At 49.0% G+C, this 19876-nt stretch overlaps 1 protein-coding gene across 1 annotated transcript in view; it reads right to left on the reverse strand.

Annotated features, from left to right (window-relative positions):
• Positions 1-19130, reverse strand: part of ALPL (alkaline phosphatase, biomineralization associated) — a 57428-nt gene extending 38298 nt beyond the window's left edge. Inside the window, exon 1 of the mRNA XM_059690908.1 lies at positions 18969-19130. The gene's annotated coding sequence lies outside the window, so the exon portion shown is untranslated. The remainder of the gene's footprint in view (positions 1-18968) is intronic.
• Between the last annotated feature and the right edge of the window lie 746 nt (positions 19131-19876).

Raw genomic sequence — 19876 nt, forward strand, 5'->3', positions numbered from 1 at the left:
AGACATTCTAAAAGTTCAGAAGAACAGATCAATTAAAGGAATAAGTATCAAACTGAACTGACCAAAGTACCAAAGAAAATAATTTGAACTGAGAATTTTATATCTAGCTAAACTGTCATTTAAATGTTAAAAGCTAGTAAAAATTATTTAAACTGTTTCCATTTGGGGGGGGGGGTATTATAAATAAAGCTCCTATGAACACTTATGTGTGAATCTTTGTACAGGTATATTTTCATTTCTTTTGAGCAAATCCTTAGGATTGGAATTGCTGGATCATGTGGTAAGTGTGCTTCACTTTATAAGAAATGGCCAAAGTCACTGTACTAAATTACATTCCCATGTTCAAGGGCCCATGTTTGTACAAAAAGAGACCATATTTTTTCCAAAGTAACTACTTAAGTATAGGAACGAATTCCACAGATGATATTAAAGATATGGAAGGCTGACCAAATAACTTAGTAAAGTTTAGTGTTAACAAAATTCACAGATCAAAGAAAAGAACAAGAAGAACATCTATCTAAAACAACTCAGAATTAAAAATTCCAGATAATTTTAATCTGATATCAAGGGGGCTAAGGGCATGCTGGTGAAGAATAAGGGTTGAAGGGGAAGAGGGAGACCAAGGGGACTGAGAAAATGCTAATCTTGTCTTTGTGGGGGAAAGCTATTGCTATTTTTAAGTAATTAACATTAAAAATAAAACAGAAAAATCAAGATACATTGAAATAAAAAAAGCAGGATGATAGAAACAAAGTACATAGACACACATTCTTTTCGGGAACACTCAAACATTTTATAAAAGTTGACCAGAGCTCAAGCCTCATATTTTAAATAGCAGGTTTCACATAGTTTACATTCTCTGACCATGGTACAATTAAGTTATGTTTTTAAAAAGACAAACAATTCCCCAAACATGTAGAGATTAAAAACATCCCTAATAACTCATAGAACGAAGAAAAGTCATAATAGAAGTTTAAACTTACTTAGAACTGAATGATAATAAAAACACTTATAGATAAATTGTGGGATGCAGCAAAGAAAGGCTAAGAATTAAGTAGCTAAGTGTCCAACACTTAGAAAAACAGAAACCTTCCCAAAATAAAAGGAGATTCTATAAAGCAGAAATGAACAAAGCAGGAAACAAAGACTCGATTGAGATAAAAGCTACAAGATGGTATTTTTTAAAAAGTCAATAAACTTCAGGCAAGAGTAATGAGAGAGAGAGAGAGAGAGAGAGAGAGAGAGAGAGAGAGAGAACACACAATTGTTATGGAAAGAATACTAAGAACATGCTATAAGCAAACTTACAAAAATATATCTGAAAAAATAGATTAAATGCATATATTCCTAAAAATATAACTTACCAAAACTGACTCAAAAAGAGAAATAAAGAACCTGAATAATATATTTTAAACAGTAGTTAAAATTTTTCCACAAAGAAAACATAGGCTGGCCGAAACCGGTTTGGCTCAGTGGATAGAGCGTCGACCTGCGGACTGAAAGGTCCCAGGTTCGATTCCGGTCAAGGGCATGTACCTGGGTTGCGGGCACATCCCCAGTAGGAGATGTGCAGGAGGCAGCTGATCGATGTTTCTCTCTCATCGATGTTTCTAACTCTCTATCTTTCTCCCTTCCTCTCTGTAAAAAAATCAATAAAATATATTTTAAAAAAATAAAAAGGTTTTAAAAAAAAAAAAAAAGAAAACATAGGCTGAGATGATTTTATAGGTGACTTCTATCAGACTTCAAGAAACACATTATCTCAAGTTTACCCAAATATTTCAAGAGAACAGTAAAAGAGCAACTAATTTTATAAGGCCATTATAATTGCAATTCCAAGGCAGAAAAGTACAACATACAAAGTAAAAATTAGAGGCACATTTTATTCATGCAAACTTATATAATTCTAAACACAATATTATTACACCATAACCAAATATCACATAATGAACAAGTTAGGTTTATCCTAGGAATACAAGAATAGTTTAATACTTGAAAATCTATACATATATTAACTACATTAACAGATTAAAAGAGAAAAGCCATATAAGCATCTCAAGACACTTTCTGAATGCATTTAATACAATTCAACACAAATTATTTTAAAAACACTCTCAAATAAGTTATGAATAGAAAAGAGCTTCCTTAACCAGAAAAAAAGCAATTTATAAAAAATATGTAACACGTATATTCTAAGTGAAGAAACTTTAGAACAGTGGTTCTCAACCTTCCTAATGCCGCTACCCTTTAATACAATTCCTCATGTTGTGGTGACCCCCAATTTCATTGTTACAAATTGAACATAATTAAAGCATAGTGATTAATCACAAAAACAATATGTAATTATATATGTGTTTTCCGATGGTCTTAGGCGACCCCTGTGAAAGGGTCCTTCGACCCCCAAAGGGGTCGCGACCCACAGGTTGAGAGCCGCTGCTTTAGAACATTCTCTCTAAAATAAAAATCAAGGCAAAGATACTTCGTACCACTATTTTTATGTAAGATTGTACTGCCAGTCCTAGACAGTGCAATAACATAAGAAAAAAGATTAAAAGCATAAAGATTAAAAACACAAAAAAACTATCATTATTTGTAACTGATTGTCTACATAGAATCTACAGACAGATGATTGGAAAAAGAGTTGAGCAAGTTAGTTTGATAATATCAAAATGCAAAAACATCTACTGCATTTCTATACATCAGCAACAAAGACAACTGGGAAACATAAGAAAAAATGGGAATCTAGACAGAAAAAAAAATTGAATTGGATCTCTATCTTATACTAGATGGATCAAGGTCTTAAATGTGAAGGGGAAAAAACCTAACACACACACACACACACACACACACACACACACACACACACACACACACATTAAAACATTTAGTAGAAACTGTAGGTGAATAGCTTTTTGACCTTGGGATGAGGCACACTTTCTTAAACAAGACCCCAAAGCACTAACTGTTAAATTACACTGTATTAAATTTTAGAATTTCCATTTCCAAAACATGATGAGACTCAGGAATATAAAGAACTATTACAAATTAATAAGAAAAGGCCCCCCCCCAAAAAAGGTGGGGGGACAAATAGAAAAAGGGGCAAAAGACATTCCCACTAGAGAACTCACACATGTACTCATACAAACCAGCCTCACTGGTAATCAGGGAATTGCAAATCAAGTCCACAATGAGAAATCCTTATACTTATCTGGTTGGAAAAAATTAAGAAGTCCAATAATACTGTATATTGCAGAAGATGCAGACCATGAGGACGTCTCATATATTACTAGTGGGAATGTAAACAGATACGATCATCATGGAAAACATTTTGCTCCTATCTTGTTAATACTGAACAAATGTTCATAGACCCTATGACCTAATAATTCCACCCATAGGTATATATCAAGAGAAAATCTCTAAATTCATCCATTAGAAAGCATGTACATGGATATTCATAGGTGCTTTTCCACACTAGGAAAAACTTGAAAATAACCCAAATGCCATTAACAAGAAATCGCATAAATAAAACTTGTGGCAGTTGCCCAGTGGAATACAACAGTATGGATGAATCTCAGCAATACAAGACTGAATGAACAAAAAATGTCTCAGGAGATTGTGCATGACCACCTTCCATATAGATGTATTTTTTCACCTACATGATTTTTTTTTCTCATTAAACTTTGTTCTAATGGGTCTCAAAATTCTGAGACAGGTAAGTACTAATCAAAAAAGGCAAAGGGGCCCTGCTGGCGTGGCTTAACCTATGAATCAGGAGGTCACGGTTCGATTCCTGGTCAGGGCACATGCCCGGGTGGCTGGCTCGATCCCCAGTAGGGGGTGTGCAGGAGGCAGCCAATCAATGATTCTCATCATTGATGTTTCTATCTCTCTCCCTCTCCCTTCCTCTCTGAAATAATAAAAATATATATTTTAAAAAATAAGTAAACAAAAAAAGGCAAAGGGAATGAGAAACTCCAGATACCAATATATGAAACATATATATTTAATAATAATAATACTAATAAAAATATTAATAAAAATAATTTTAAAAGGCAAGAAAAGAGAAACCCCCGATTCAGGATAGTGGTTACCCCACAGGAAGGAGGGTGGCTGGGAGAGGGCTGAAGGAGTCCAAAGGACGATGTCAATTACTGTCAACATTCTAGCCCTGGTACTGGATAACAGTTCACAGGTATTTTAAATTTATTTATTTATTTATTTATTTATTTATTTATTTATTTATTTTAAATACATTTTATTGATTTTTTACAGAGAGGATGGGAGAGGGATAGAGAGCCAGAAACATCGATGAGAGAGAAACATCGATCAGCTGCCTCCTGCACGCCCCCCACTGGGGATGTGCCCGCAACCAAAGTACATGCCCTTGACCGGAATCGAACCTGGGACCTTTCAGTCGACAGGCCGACGTTCTATCCACTGAGCCAAACCGGTTCTGGCTAAATTTATTTTTAATAGACAAGAGGGCCATTATGGACCAATGATGTGAGTGCTTGAAACAAGGATCATGCGTAATCCTTCTATAGGCCCCAGGGTCCATAAAATAATTTAAATGAAAACAAAAATGCTCAATAAATATTCACATTTTGCCAAGCACTATGGAAAGTTGTTGACATGCATTATAGCTCACTGAATCCTCAACAATTTTTTAAAAATATTTTATTGATTTTTTAACAGAGAGGAAGGGAGAGGGAGAGGGAGAGAGAGTTAGAAACATCGATGAGCTAGAAACATCTTGAGCTAGAAACATCGATCAGTTGCCTCCTGCACACTCCCCACTGGGGATGTGCCCGCAACCAAGGTACATGCCCTTGACTGGAATCGAACCTGGGACCTTTCAGTCCGCAGACTGATGCTCTATCCACTGAGCCAAGCCGGTTAGGGCCTCAACAATCTTTCAAGCCAGAAGCATTCAGTAGTCCCCCGTCACCGTGGCTTTGTCCTCCAAGGTTTCAGTTACCTGCAGTCATCCACAGTCCGAAAATATTAAATGGAAAATTCCAGAAATAAACAATTCATACGTTTTAAATTGTGCACCATCCTGAGTAGCGTGAAGAAATCTCTCGCTGTCCCGCTCCAGCCTGCCCAGAACATGAATCATCCTTTGTTCAGAGTATCCACGTAGTAGATGCCACCCGCCCAGTGGTCTCTTAGTAGCCATCTCAGTTATCAGATGGCCTAGAGCGGTATCGCCGCGCTTTGTTCAAACAACCCTGCTTTTACTTCATAGAGCGCTAAGTAGTGATGCTGGCAATTCGAATTTGCCCAAGAACAGCCGTAGAGTGCTTCCTTTAATGAAAAGATGAGTACAGTACAATAAGGCATTTTGAGAGAGAGAGAGAGAGGGAGAGAGAGAGACCCCATTCACGTAACATGTATTAAGTACATTGCTAATATTGTTCTACTCCATTATTAGCTACTGTAGGTAATCTCTTACTGTGCCCATTTTATAAAATAAATGTGATCATAGGTGTCCGGTCCATCCACAGTTCCAGGCATGCCCTGGGGTCTTGAACCGTGTTCCCCGTGGGTAAAGAGGGACTACGGTAGTGCTAGCCCCATTTTCAGAGTAAAGTTGGCCACGATCAATCCTAAAGAACCTGCTCTGAACGACGACCCTTCACCAGGCCCGAGTCTCACCTTCCTCCTGTCAAACTAGGCGAGGTATGTAACGCTTGGCAAACAGTGATTGAATAAATGTCAGCCTTAAGTCAGGGAGGCTGTGAGGGCATCTTGGCGAGAAGTTGGTTGGTGGCAGGGGACCTAGATCCAGTCCCATCACCTCCCATTGTGACCTTGGGAGGCGTCACTTCTTTCTGGGCTCAGCTACCCGGTCTGTCCCTGGGGAGGGGAGGGCGAGTGTCAAGCCCCAAAGACCATTCCTATTCAAACCGTTTTTAAAGGGGCCATTCAACAATCGGGAGGTCACCCTAGCCCTTACTTCTCCTGGCCCCTGCTCATTCTTCCAGAGCCCAGCGGATGTCTACAAGCTCGGGGTCCTGCGCATCTTTCTGACATCATCTTCTGGCCCCGGCACCGCCCAGATCTTCTGTGCCCCTGCTCATCCCCCGGGATTTCTGCACTGGCTGTTCTCTTGCCAGGAACACTTGCTTGGCTCACTTCCTCTCATTTCCCAGTTCAAAGGCCACGTTCTCCGAGCCCGTCCTGCCCACGCCGCGTGAAGAAGCCCCACCGCACCCCAGCCCCTCACTGTTGCCCAAGCCAATGTATCTTCTTCCAGCGCTCAGCACCACCTGAAGTTAAGGGCTTGATGGTCTATCTCTTCCAGTGCAATGGAGCTCCAGGAGGAAAGACTGCAGCTCACGGCTGCACCCCCAGCACCTGGAACCACATCAGCTAGAAGATGCTCAGTCAATACTCGTTGGAGAAAAAGCAAACAAACAAGACTGAATGCTGCCTCCTCCAGAAATCCTTTGTGGTCATTCTGCCCATGGCACGGCTAGGTGGCCTCCTCTGCTCCCGCGGCTCTTGCATTTCCCTTTACCCTTCACCACCTGGGACCCTGTCTGGGTCTGTTCACACAGGCATCTCCCCACACACTGATGCTCTTTGAAAGCAAAAACGGGACCAGATCCATCTGTGAATTCCAGCACCAAGCCCTGAGCCTAGCTGGCATTGGGCTAAGGAAACGTTTGTTGAATGAATGAATGAATGAACGAACGAACGTGCTCCTGTACTCACCTCCCCCCTTCCTGACTCGGCTTTCTCCTTCTCCACCTGGACAGGTGCCAAGAAACCAGCACCCACTGAGCAGACAAGAAAGGCCACTCCCACAGGGACTTCCTAGAACAGGGGAAACCCCTTTCTTCTCCCACCAGGAGCTACTTCCAGGCAGTGAGGGGACAAAGCCTGAGGCCAGTGCTGTCCTTTGTCACAGGAATCATCTGGCACAACAAAGCGAACAAGGACAGGTGTTCTCCCCATATTTTGCCCTCGCTGATGGGACAAGGAGGTTGACAGGCCTGCCTTGGAGCCCCAGCTAGAGGCTTCACACAGCTGAGCACTGCCTGGCCAGGGGCCAGTCGGGAAAAACCGGATTATTCAAATCATGTAGCTACTCAACAGGAAAAGGAAGGATACTCCTCCTAAAAGGGGAGGTGAGGCAGGCAGGCCAGCCCAGGAACTTGGGCGCGCAAGGAGGAAATTTCAGAGCAAAGTTGTCACACAAGCCAGGGTGTTGAAATTTTTCCACCCCAAGAAGACACTGGAAGCTTGAGATAGAACCCAGGAGGGGCAGGCGCGGGGCCAGAGTCCTGGACTGAGGCTGGGGCCCATCCACCACTGAGGTTTCTGAGTGAGCAGCGGCTTCAGCCAGGCTAATTGCTCTGGCCTTCCCCTGACCCTGGTCCTGGAGACACCAGGACTGCCCCACTGGGCTCCCTACCTCCATCTCTCCCTTACCCCAGGAATCGTGCAGGGGACAGATAAACTCTGCACTTCTCAGCTCAGGGAGCAGGAAGTGTCACGAAGTCCATTGCTGCCTCCTATCCCCTCCCCGAGTTGGGCTCCGGGAAACCATCAGGTTCAAGAAGAGTTTAACCATCTGGCCTGCAGAGATTTATCTAATTAAGTGATTGCAAGCCCACACTCTGGAGCCAGGCTGCCCAGGTTCAAATTCCAGCTTTGCCAGTTATGAACTGCATGACCTTGGGCAAGTCCCTTCCCTTCTCTGTGCTTCTACTCACCTGTAAAAAACAGGGATTCCAGTCCTAACAGGTTTGGCTTAGTGGATAGAGCGCTGGCCTGTGGCCTCAAGGGTCCCAGGTTCAATTCCGGTCAAGGGCTTGTACCTTGGTTGTGGGCACATCCCCAGTAGGGAGTGTGCAGGAGGCAGCTGATCGATGTTTCTCTCTCATCCATGTTTCTAACTCTCTATCCCTCTCCCTTCCTCTCTGTAAAAAAACCAATAAAATATATTTTAAAAACAAACAAAAAACAGGGATTCCAGTACCTGACCTGTGGGAGGTTAAGAGGACCAACTATCAAAGGGTGTGGAAAACACTTACTTAGCAGGCCCCATATAGGCATCCCGTGAATGATAACGCTTACTGTACTAAACAAATTAAGATGGTCTAGACCAGATATCCCCAACACAGACACGTCCTCCCTCACCAGAGGCAAAAGGGGAAAGACTCCAGGCTCTGGATTCAAATCCCAGCGCCACTACCCACCAGTTCTGCAACCCCGGGCAGGTGACTCAACCACCCTGAGCCCCATTTCTGGCTCTAGATACTACAGATTGCAGCAGTATCTCCCTCCAAACTGGGGTGCTAGTCCATGTGACTGGGCAGTGCCAAGGAACTAGGGAGCTGACACAAGTCAGGGCTGCCCCAGACAGGGGCAAGCTGACAGATTGGTTTCACTTTCTGGGAGCCTTCATCTGGGCCCCAGCTGCAGGGTGTGATGTGCAAGTGGTCATTCATTCACCAAATGTGTATTAAGTGCATACTATGCACCAAGAAGCATTGGTATATATAGATGTGTTACTCCATGTACAGCCATTGCTATTATTATTATCATCGTTATCATTATCATCATCATTCTTTTTTTTTTTAATATATATTTTATTGATTTTTTACAGAGAGGAAGGGAGAGAGAGAGAGAGTTAGAAACATCGATGAGAGAGAAACATCGATCAGCTGCCTCCCGCACATCTCCCACTGGGGATGTGCCCGCAACCCAGGTACATGCCCTTGACCGGAATCGAACCTGGGACCTCTCAGTCCGCAGGCTGACGCTCTATCCACTGAGCCAAACCGGTTTCGGCCATCATCATCATTATTATTAAAGAAATTGAGGTTAGGTGCTGGGGGTACATTTGTGAAGAAAATGAACAAAGACTGGTCTGAGGTATGACACTGGGGGAATCCACACCGACAAAGGGCCTGAGCCGTCAATAGGAAAACTGGCTTGTCCTGCTGCCAATCACCAAGAAACAGTTCGTGAGCTCGTGTCATGAATGGGAGAGGAAGACACAGTGGAGATCTGGGAGGGGCAGCCTGGGGTGGCTCAGGTGTCAAGCCAGCAGGACAGCCTTCACAGGCTTCCCCCCAGAAACCAAGCCCTGCTGGGCGCAGAAACCCCTGCCAGGGGTGGCAGCCTTTCACTCACTCACACTCGTGTGACCTGGTGAGACATGGAATTCACGAATGACTCAGACGGGCTTCCTGCCCTTCAGGAACTCATACTCCGAGCCAGGCACTATGTGGATAATCAGATTACAAAGGACTCGAGATTTCTCAGCAAGATCGAGAGAAGCAGCCGTGATGCCAATTGGCCGTTCGGGCAGGTGCAAAGGCAAAGATGGGACAGGCTGGGACACATTAAGAACGATCTTAGCCTCAACATCCCCTTTTGCAAAAGGAAGAGAATACTTCACGGGGCTGTGCCGGGGTCCAACCCCAGCAGGTCCAGGGGTTCCCAAAGGCGTAGACGGAGTCGGCGGAGAAGGAATGACACGGAGACAGTGTTCAGTTGATCAGCAGCCTAGCCAGGATCTACAGCCAGGATCTCCAGCCAAGTTCTGGTCTGGATCTCCAGAGAGGTTCTGCTTAGGATCTCCAGCCAGGTTCTGTACAGGTTCTCCAGCCAGGTTCAGTCACCAGGTTCTAGTCAGGTTCTCTTGCCAATTTCTGTAGTCAGGTTCAGTCCAGGATCTTTTGCCATGTTCTCTCCAGCAAAGTCCTTCTGTCTCTAGAGAACGTTCTGTGTAGGTTCTGTGCCTAGGTTCGGTCTCTCTTGGTCCTGTCTTCTAAGTCCTGTCTCCTAAGTTCTGTGTTCTAAGTTCTGTCTTGTTACATCTATATTTATACCAGTTGATTCCAATCCTATCAATCTCTATTCCAAAGGTTAGGGCGTTTCTTATCTCCATTCCAGGGAGTAAAGGTTATGTAGCTTAAGCATGATTGTTCATAGTTAAAATGATTAATTACCCGCCTGGCACTTAGTTGAGGGGTTTTATTCCCTCCCTAACTTCAGGGGAAAATCCCTACCTGGGGAAACAACCTTTCTCAGAGAGGAGACCTTGGTTAAAACACATAGTGCCAAGAAGGTGAGCAAACATTTTAAGAACAGTATGCCATATATGCCAGGTCCCTTGAAACAGCAAGCATGGACCGGCTCCCGGCAGGGCTGCCTGAAGGAGTCGGGGGTTCATGAATAAGAAATCGCTTTAGAAACAGAACAGCGTGATAGGCGCCTGGAAACTGAGGCTGGGAGTATTAGAGTAACTCACCCAGGGCCGCATGGCTGGTTAAAACAGGAACTAGAATTGGTCCATCTGGGATGGGGGCCCAAGTCCAACCCCACATCAGCCCCAACAACCCACCCTGGGCTCCCCTGGGCCATCTGCTCAGCAAAGGTGCAGGGAACAGGTAGGACACTGAATTCTCTGGCGGAAGGATCACCATTTTTCTAACGTGCAAGACGGAGAGGCCTTGGCTGTGCTACCCTCGTGTCTACGGGAGGTCCGCGTGGAAGAGCACCACTTCCCACAGGCAAGTCAGTGCCACGGTCGTGAGTGAGGGATGATGATGGCGAGCTGAGGAGGAGCAAGGACAGAGTTCGGCAGTCCCCACACCGAGCTGGGGGGCTGGGGAGGGGGCGGGGGGAGAGGGTAAGGCGGGGAGTGGCTTCAGAGTTAGAAAGATGTGAATTCAAACCTCAGTGGCTCCACTGGTTCCTCAGCTGGAGCAATTTAGGTGAGTTACCTCACCTGAGTCATTTTCTTCACTCAAAAAATGGGCTGTGCTAGGGATCAAAAGTGTGAATGCATAGTCCTAGCCGGTTTGGCTCAGTGGATAGAGCGTCAGCCTGGGGACCAAAGGGTCCCAGGTTTGATTCCTAGTCAAGGGCATGTACCTCAGTTGCAGGCTCCTCCCTGGCCCGGACCCTGGTCAGGGCTCATTCAGGAGGCAACCAATCGATGTGTTTCTCTCACATCGATGTTTCTCTGTCTTTCCCTCTCTCTTTCACTCTCCCTAAAAATCAATGGAAAAATATCCTTGGGTGAGGATTTACAAGAGAGAGAGAGAGAGAGAGAGAGAGAGAGAGAGAGAGAGAGAAGTATGAATGCATAGAAAGTATTTAGCAGAGTCGCTGGGTGCCTAATAAATATTTGGTAAATGTTAATAGCTCTTATTAGTAATGTTATTATTACTGTTGATAGGATACTGCTATTATTATTGGTGGGGGGGGGGGGCAAGTTCTGCAGGACCATCTGAAACCAGCCTCCTCCTTTCACTCTTACTTTCAGCCTGGGTTGTGACCAGCCTGGAAACCTTGAGGACTGACCTTGAGCACAGCTCTGAGCCCCATGAGAGGTCCCCACCCCCCACCAGGGGTGGGATCTGGGCAGTCTCTCTGGGTTCCTCCTGCTCTCCCAGACAAGACGAAGGAAAAGAAGACTCCGAAGCACAGTGACACTGACCCTGGGTGCCACCCTGGGCCTGTCCCTCTTCCACCCTGTCCGCACAATAATTAAATCTAATTTGGTCCTGGGATGTCCTTCAATCTTACGTGCCAACCCTAAGGAGTTGATAGGGGCTGCCTGGAGGACTGCATTTAGAAGGAATTTGAGGTTTAGAAGAAAAAACAGCAGTGGTTGATTAGTGATGTCTACCATGAGTGTAGGACAGGGGAGTGGCAGCATGCATGCCAACTATTTGCCACACATGAACTAGAAAAGCCCTAAGGCCTTCCCTCCCTCGGTGCAAGCCGTGGTGGTCAGGGAGGGTAACCGAAAGCCAGAAGGGGGAAAGGACTTGCCTGCGATCACACAGCTTGAAATGGCAGATTCAAACCCAAGTCCCTCTGGGTTCCTAAGGGCGCTTCCTGCTAAGACTCTTATTTCCTTTTCTTGATGAAAACAGGTGTCCAGGCCCAGACCAACTGGGAGAACAGATGCTTCTGCCCAATCAGGAGTTGCTATGCTTGGTCCCTCCCTCTGAGGCCTCCCACCCACATCACTTTGCAAACCCCAAGGACAGATGGATGGTTCTACTGAAAACAAATGTATACACCGCAGTTCCCCGAGGGCTTATCTCCAAACGATGCCGGGAGCCGGTCCATCCTCGCTGTTTCAAAGGACCTGGCATATATGGCATTCTGTTCTTAAAGTGTTTGCTCACCTTCTTGGCACTATGTGTTTTAACCAAGGTCTCCTCTCTGAGAAAGGTTGTTTCCCCAGGTAGGGATTTTCCCCTGAAGTTAGGGAGGGAATAAAACCCCTCAACTAAGTGCCAGGCGGGTAATTAACCACTTTAACTACGAACAATCATGCTTAAGCTACATAATCTTTACTCCCTGGAATGGAGATAAGAAACGCCCTAACCTTTGGAATAGAGATTGATAGGATTGAATCAACTGGTATAAATACAGTTGTAACAAGACAGAAAGACACAGAACTTAGAACACAGAACTTATAAGACAGAACCAAGAGAGATAGAACCTAGGCACAGAACCTACACAGAACATTCTCTAGAGACAGAAGGACTTTGCTGGAGAGAACATGGCAAAAGATCCTGGACTGAACCTGACTACAGAAATTGGCAAGAGAACCTGGCTAGAACCTGGTGACTGAACCTGGCTGGAGAACCTGGACAGAACCTGGCTGGAGAACCTAGCGAGGGAACATGGCTACAGAACCTGGCTGGAGAACCTGGAGAACCTAGCAAGAGAACATGGACACAGAACCTGGCTGGAGATCCTGAACCAGAACTTCGCTGGAGATCCAGACCAGAACTTGGCTGGAGATCCTGGCTAGAGATCCTGGCTAGGCTGCTGATCAACTGAACGCTGTCTCCGTGTCCTTCCTTCTTCGCCAACTCCGTCCACACCTTTGGGGACCCCTGGACCTGCTGGGGTTAGACCCCGGCAAAACATAAAAAATTTGAATCCAGTTGCCAATCTGATTGAGCAAGAAAGCATCTCCACTTCCCAGCTGTGTGACTTTGAGAAAGTTACTCAGCTCCTCTGAGCCTCAGTTTCCTCTTCTGTAAAATGGAGAGGATAACAAGTTAAATACACGAAGGCCATTCACAGAGATGGGCTCAGTGCCTGACACTGAGCAAGACCTTAAACGTTAATCATAAGGATTAAGTGAAGAGGAAAAACTAAAACACAGCATTTTCACCAAAACACACTCAGGTGATCCAGGCAAGGGCTTGGGCCCGCTGCCGAGGGGAACTCTGGTTATCTTCGACATCTTGATAACTGAAGCTGAAACAGGAAGTGCTATATTTTATGGCTTCAAAATAGAGAAGGAACTGGGTCCTTCTAGGAAGCTGGCTGGTGGAGAAGGAAGCAGCCTTGAAGGGGTGCGTGGGCAATGGTTGGGGACTAATGGGTAGGTTTCCGCTTCCCGGCTGACTTAGGGCCTGTTTCCTCGTCTGTAACGTGGGGATAACAGCACTTGCGCACAGGTCTGCTCTAAGACTAGGCCATTCCAGGCGAGGCACTGAACACCACGCCCGACATGGCAAGGTGAGCAGTGGTGTGTCGGTGGGAGGGGGGAGCAGAGAAACAGAGCAGGTATAGGAGGCCACGCAGGAGTGAGGGAGGGGAGGGGGCCAGAATGAGCCGAGTCACTTTTTACCCAGCATGGTGGCAGATGAATAAGTTACTAACTCCATATATTAAGAGGCAGGTAAGTCAAAGCGGAAACAGGTGGAAGGAGAAAGAGACAAATGATAGAGAAAGGCCAAGTCTGATACAATCCAGTGGCGGCCAACCATGAGGCCAGGGGGATGATGGGACAGAGACCTGAGAGCCTCAGCCTGGGGTCTGAGAGGGTACCCACCCCGTTGTCTTGTAGACAAAGAAAAGGTGGATCAGCAAAGGCAAGCGCTTGCCTTAACCGGAACTCACATGGTAGGGCCTTTTAAAGGTTCTCCCAGCCTCCCCTCTGCTCTCCTCCCTTCCCTGGATCAGGACAGGGTGCCAGAGGCACCTGGAGGAGGGGTTGACACCCAAGGTGTCTGCCCTGAGTCTCAGTCTCCTCAACTAAAACAGCAGGCAGTGAGGTAGGTGAGGATCAAAGAAAATGTTGGTGCCTGGTGCCCAGCGGTCCTTACAAAATGCTGCTTCCCACACGGGCAGGCACATCTCTGACTCTGCAGGCTCTAGGATCGTGGTTACTATCAGGAATCTGAGCTCCCCTTGCTCATCTTGTACCCCCAGAGCAGTTTGTGGAGCCCCTCTAGACTCTCCCATCTAAGCAGTTGCCCTGGAGCTTGGTCGGAGATCTGTGCTGCAACCATGGGGCCTGCCGTCAGCACCTGGTCTCTGCTCCCAGCGGAGGGAGTGGAACAGGGAGCTGTGACTCAGAGTACAAGGTGGTGTTTCTTGTCTGTGAAGTGGTGACCAATGACTAGGTTCTTTGGGAGTATTAGGTAAGATGGCAGATGTCAAGGGAGTCCCTTCCCTCAGGCCTGAAGCAGCCAGCACTGCCTGACCCCTAGGGGTAGGCCCCAGACTGCTCTCTGAGCCCCAACAGGCTGGTGCTCTGTCACCCGCCAAATCTCTGGATCCTATGTACTATTCCTGGGGACCCCCCCCCCCAAAACAGGAAGAAAGCTCCCTCCACTTGGCCAACATGTCAGAGATTGCCAGGCCACAGAAGAAGGACTGACCTCCACACATCCCACATTCCCATCCTGAGTCCCTGAGTGCTGGCCCAAGCTTCATGCAGTCATTCAGATGAGATTTGAGTCCTCCTTCCATGGCCTCGCACACTCAGCTCAGAAACTGCAAGCTTGGAAGGCAGGTAGCTAAAGTCAAAGAGACAAGTGGGCTGGAGGGAGTGGTGGGGACTGCGGTAAAGTGGACAGAGCAGTTGCTAATGAGTTCTAGCCCTGGTGGTGGGCAGCGATGAGGCCCACTGTGGGTCAACCATCCACCACACCTGTCTCTTGCCACTGGAGGGAGGCAGTTTGTGACTGACCTGCCATAACGTAGGCCGTAAATGTTTGAGGACCAGTTGATTAAATTAGACCCATTTCAAGCCTTAGGTACGTCTCATCCCCCGACTCCTACTCCTCAGGCATCCAGGTTTACAAATGCGGAAGCTGAGGATCAGAGAGAGGAAATGACTAGCCCGAGGTCACACAGGTAGCGCATCAACAGGTCAAGGACTTAAACTCTACTCTTCTGAGCTGAAGATCTTTCTCTACCAACGTATACACTCTGTATCCTCCCTTGAACAATTCTTTCTTTTCAAAAATAAACATAAAACCAGGTACATGAAGGAGGTGCTACGGGCAGGATACACACCCAACTCAAGACAGTGGTTACTTTAGGGAAGGTCGTGGCGCCAAGAGCTGGGAGACTGACTTCATAGTCCAACTCTGCCCTAGGCAGCTGGTGGCCCTGGGCACGCCTCCTCCCCTTCGGGGGCCTCAGTCTCCCAGGTCTGCAAAGCAGCCAGTTGGCAGAGCCAGCCTCTAAATGCCTCCCAGTTCTGAAATTCTAGGCATTTGTGAGGTCTCCTTTCTGGCCCGCCATGGCCTCAGATGAACATAAAATAGTAATAATAATAATAATGGGGAAGGCAAGTCCACACGAGCAGGAAGGAACACTACAATTTTTAGTGAAACCCGACTCCTGGTTACTGGAATTCAGAAGGAACGATGGTAATACTTGGGCAGTTTAACCACCAGCCTACAGTTAAACAAAAACACATCTGGTTTAACTTCAATTTCCTCATCTCCTCCTCCACCCCCTACCCTCATCTCAAATTTTACCCCTTAATTTGAGAAGTCAAATTAAATGCAAACAATTGATTTCAGGCCACAGTGAGGTTGAGAATTTCAGCATGGAAAACTTTAAGTATGAAGTTTTTCTGGGAGCAATTATGAAATGCTGGGGGGTGGTAGAAAAATATGGAAACTATTCTTGAATGTTCTTTGGACACTGGGCATCCTTTAGACATTGCTGAGAGCCTCATAGGAACCGAACAGAGAGGCAAAGTGACTTGCCTCAGGTCACACAGCTAGGAGTGGAACCCAAGGTGCTGCCCCCATGCTATCTCCCGGCCTCTGTAACCTTAGCAGGGCCTTCCCTCCGGCCTCCAGGATCACCTGTGTGTGAAGGAAAACGCTGCTGACACTGCCCCACAAGGAATAACTTCTCAATAACAGTCACTAACACAGGCTCAGCCCGGTGCTGAAAACCATTCATGATCTTGCTGACCCCTCATAGCAATGCTTCAAAGTACATGTTATTAACCCACATTACATATGGTTTCCTCCATCTGAGGCTCAGAAACGGAACGTGACTGGTGCAGGGGCACAGAGCAGTGCTGGGAATGAACCTCCAATCTACTGCCCCTAGCTGCCCTCTCAAAGCGGGGACATCTCTAGAAGGAAAAAGAAAAAAACACACACAAACATACCCAGCTCCAGCCTGTGCTGGGGCGCTGAGTCAGCATTCCTGTGGCCACGGCGAGATTTCTGAGCGCTGGTTCCCAGCCCAGCTTGCTCACTCTCCCTGCAATGTTCTCATGGAGCGCTGGAGTTTGTATTAATAGCTCCAGTCTCTATTTCAAGGTGAGAACTCGAGGCTATGCTGCTGGATCCTACCCCTGGATTAAGAGGCCTCACCCCCAGAGATGGGTGCAACACGGAGATCGCTAGACTTGGAATTCTAGACACCTGGGCTCCATCCAGCCCCAGCTCCCCCAGGTAGCACGTGTGTCCTGGACAAGTCGTTTCTCCTCTCCAAGACCTGCTTTTTCAGCGGTAGAGTCAGGACTACTCTAGCTTGCAGGGAATGCCGGGTGTGTAAGCCAGAGAACATGCAGGGCTTGAGTTTAAGTCCACCCCATTTCCAAGCTGGGACACTTGGAGGCACAGGAACAGGCGGAGGGCACAGCCCCACCCCCCCCCCATAATAGCCTCAGGCACAGAGCCCAGGCTCCTGGCCAAGGCTGTGTTTAGGATGGTAGGCATCGGAGTGTGGGCAAGGAAGGCGCCAGGCCACCCTACAGTGCAGCCCACCAGGGAATGGGCAAGAACCTCCATGGAGGTGGCTGATGGGTTTCCAGGGCTCAGGGTCAGTGACATAACCATATACCCAGGCTCAGCATGGCGTTTTCTGCCAAGATTAGAGCTGATGATAGCCAATATTTTCTTAAGCACAGACACTGGCTAACCACTTGGCATACATTAAGCTAGACCTCACCAACAGTAGGTACTATTCGTCCATCTCCTCAGCCTGAAGGAGACGACCAAGGCATGACAGGGAACAGAACTCCTTCCAGGTCACACAGCTAGATTGCCTTGTCTATTCGTGGGGACCAAAATCCCTTTCCTTGTGAATCGCTTGATTCCAATTCTATAACATCTATTTCAAAGGCTGAAAAAAAGTTTGTTATGCAAATGTCTGAATGTCCGGGCTTTTGTCTGCTTGATTTACTGCTTGATTTACCCAGCAGAACAGGGCTGTTAAATTTTGTTCCTGGCCTCAGCTCGGTTTTATTCCTCACAATAGTCTCACGGGAGAGGCAGCCACCCATTTGACAGGTGGGGCCATGGACCCAAGCCTGTCTCAGTCCAGGGGCTGGGAAGTTGGGAAGCTGTGTCCAGGGGCCTCATCTTACGGAATTCAGAGGCATGGAGTTCAGGAAGGAAAAGGGAGGCAGAGGGACAAGGGCAGGGGCATGGAGTCGAGGGGGTGGGATGGGGAGGACTAGATTTGAAGAGGGCGGGTCTGGAGGGTGGTGGGAGGCAGGACTGAGCCCTGGAAGGGCCAGAAGGAGGAATCACCACTGTTAGAGTGGGAAGTAGGAAGCTAAGGTTGTAGGGTTAGTCTGGGTTCAAATCCTGATGCCTATTTGCTTAACTTCTTCACGAGTGTACCTGCTTAACTTCTCTGAGCCTCACTCTCCCCATCTGTAAACACTGATGCACGCCAGGTGGTGGAGGTCCGGGGCACAGTAGGCACTCAAACCGTTGCTTCATCTTCTCTGGGGTGGGAGCCAACACCTGCCCGCCTGGGAAACCCCGCCCCCCTGCGGAGTCTGAGCTGTTCCCAGGACCCAACTGCCCGGTCCCCTAGGAGAATCACTCGTCTTTGGGCCTCCGGGGGTCCCCCCCCCCATTAGTTGTTGGAAAGGGTCAGAAAGAGACGATGTGGGGGAAGACAGGGCTTCCTCAGCTCCCACCCCACCATTGTTGACTATGCATTTAACCCTTCTTACCAGACTGGGCCCAGGAACCAGCCCTGAGCCACCCACTCACCTGCGCACACGCCCAGAGGAGGGTCGCAGGCTCCCTCGGCTTCCGGGGCTCCAGAGTTTTGACCCATGGCTGCTGAGCCCACCCCGACTCCCCCAGCGGCTCCGGACACTAGCGTCCCCCTCCCTCTACTGCTCCCCAGCTCTGGCCCAACTACTTTAGACCCCACGAGGGCAGCCCAGCCCCCTCCCTGGCTGCTGTGGCGGGACCTGGGGGCTATTAGGTGGGAGGCGTGAGAGTGCACCGGGAAGGACGCCGGGGTTGGAGCCCGAGTCTCTAGATCTCCGACCAAGGGTTCACCATTGGGGCTGCTCAGCCCCCGGGCACGGGGTGGGGGGCGGGGGAGGGGCCGGGAGGTGGTGGTGGTGCCTGGGCCGAGGATGGAGGTCCCGGGAGCGACCCCGGAGGCAGAAGAGCCCGGGACGGGGACCTCCAGTCCTCCCTTCGCGGGAACCACGTCCAACCTCCAGCCGCCCAGCGCGCCCGCCGGGGACCTGGGATGCGCGCGAGGACCCAGCGGGACAAGTGGCTGGGGGTCCCGAGGCGCTGCGCTGGCGGTTGGGGGCGCGGAGGTCCCGGCCCTGCCGTTGATAGCCCACCTCGCCGCCATCCCGGGGCGAGCGGAGGATGTGGGAGGGGCTGGGGAGCAACCAAGTTCTCGGGGTCCCGGGGAGCCGGGCAGCTTCGAGCCCCTACCTGCGCAGAGTCCCTGGGTTGGGGTCTGTCCTGGCACGAGTGACGCGCGGTGAGCGCGCTGGGTCCGAGGGCGTGAAGCGGGCGCACGATGCTGCCCGGCCACCACCCCCGCGAGCTTATAAAGGCGGCCGCGGGGCCCGCGCGCTGCCGGGGCAGCCCTCACCCACCCCGCCCCCGGCCCAGGCCCCGGCCCTCCCCGCCCCCATCCCGCCCCCGCCCCGCCCCCGGCCCAAGCCCGGCCCGCGGGTCTGGCCGCGAGTCCAGGGCGCCCCCTGCCGGGGATCGGGGCGCACCCCTTCCTCCGCTCCCGCCCTGCGCGGGGTTGGAGAGAAGCGGGTGTCGCTGCCGTCGGTTCCGTGGATTCCGCCGCCGCTGAAGCTCTCGGGCCCCATCCACCTCCGGGCTGCCGGGCGCAGCTCCCCCTCTCCCCGCCTCTCCGCCTGCGTCCTTCTTATCTAATGTATCTTTAGCTCCGACTTCGTTCTGTGTCCTGGTGGGTGTCCTTCTGGCGCCCTCTGTCCTGTCTGACCCTCTCTGTGCATCTGTCTCTGTCGGTCTCTTTGCTCTCTGTCTCTCTCCATCTCTGTCCACCTGTGTCTCTGACTCTCTTCCTTGGCCTCTTCTTCCCACTCCACACCCGACCGCCGGCCTCTTCCCTTCCCTGCCCTTGCACGGTCCCCTTGGCCAGGGCTGGAGAAGCCAAGGAGACCTAGGAGGGGTCGGTGCCGCCAGGAGTACCTTCCCTGGACAGGGCCTATTCCCTCCTTTCTCCTTAGAGGGGGAAGGGCCAGTCAGGATTCCTGCTGACCGCATCCCGCCAGATCCGCAGGACATGCCTCCTGAGCGCACACTTCCCTGGCAGTGGAGTCAGCCCAGGTTCAAGACTCCACCCTGGTGTCCTTGGGCCA

Source organism: Myotis daubentonii, chromosome 3, assembly GCF_963259705.1.
Source record: "Myotis daubentonii chromosome 3, mMyoDau2.1, whole genome shotgun sequence".
NCBI classification, from domain to species: Eukaryota; Metazoa; Chordata; class Mammalia; order Chiroptera; family Vespertilionidae; genus Myotis; species Myotis daubentonii.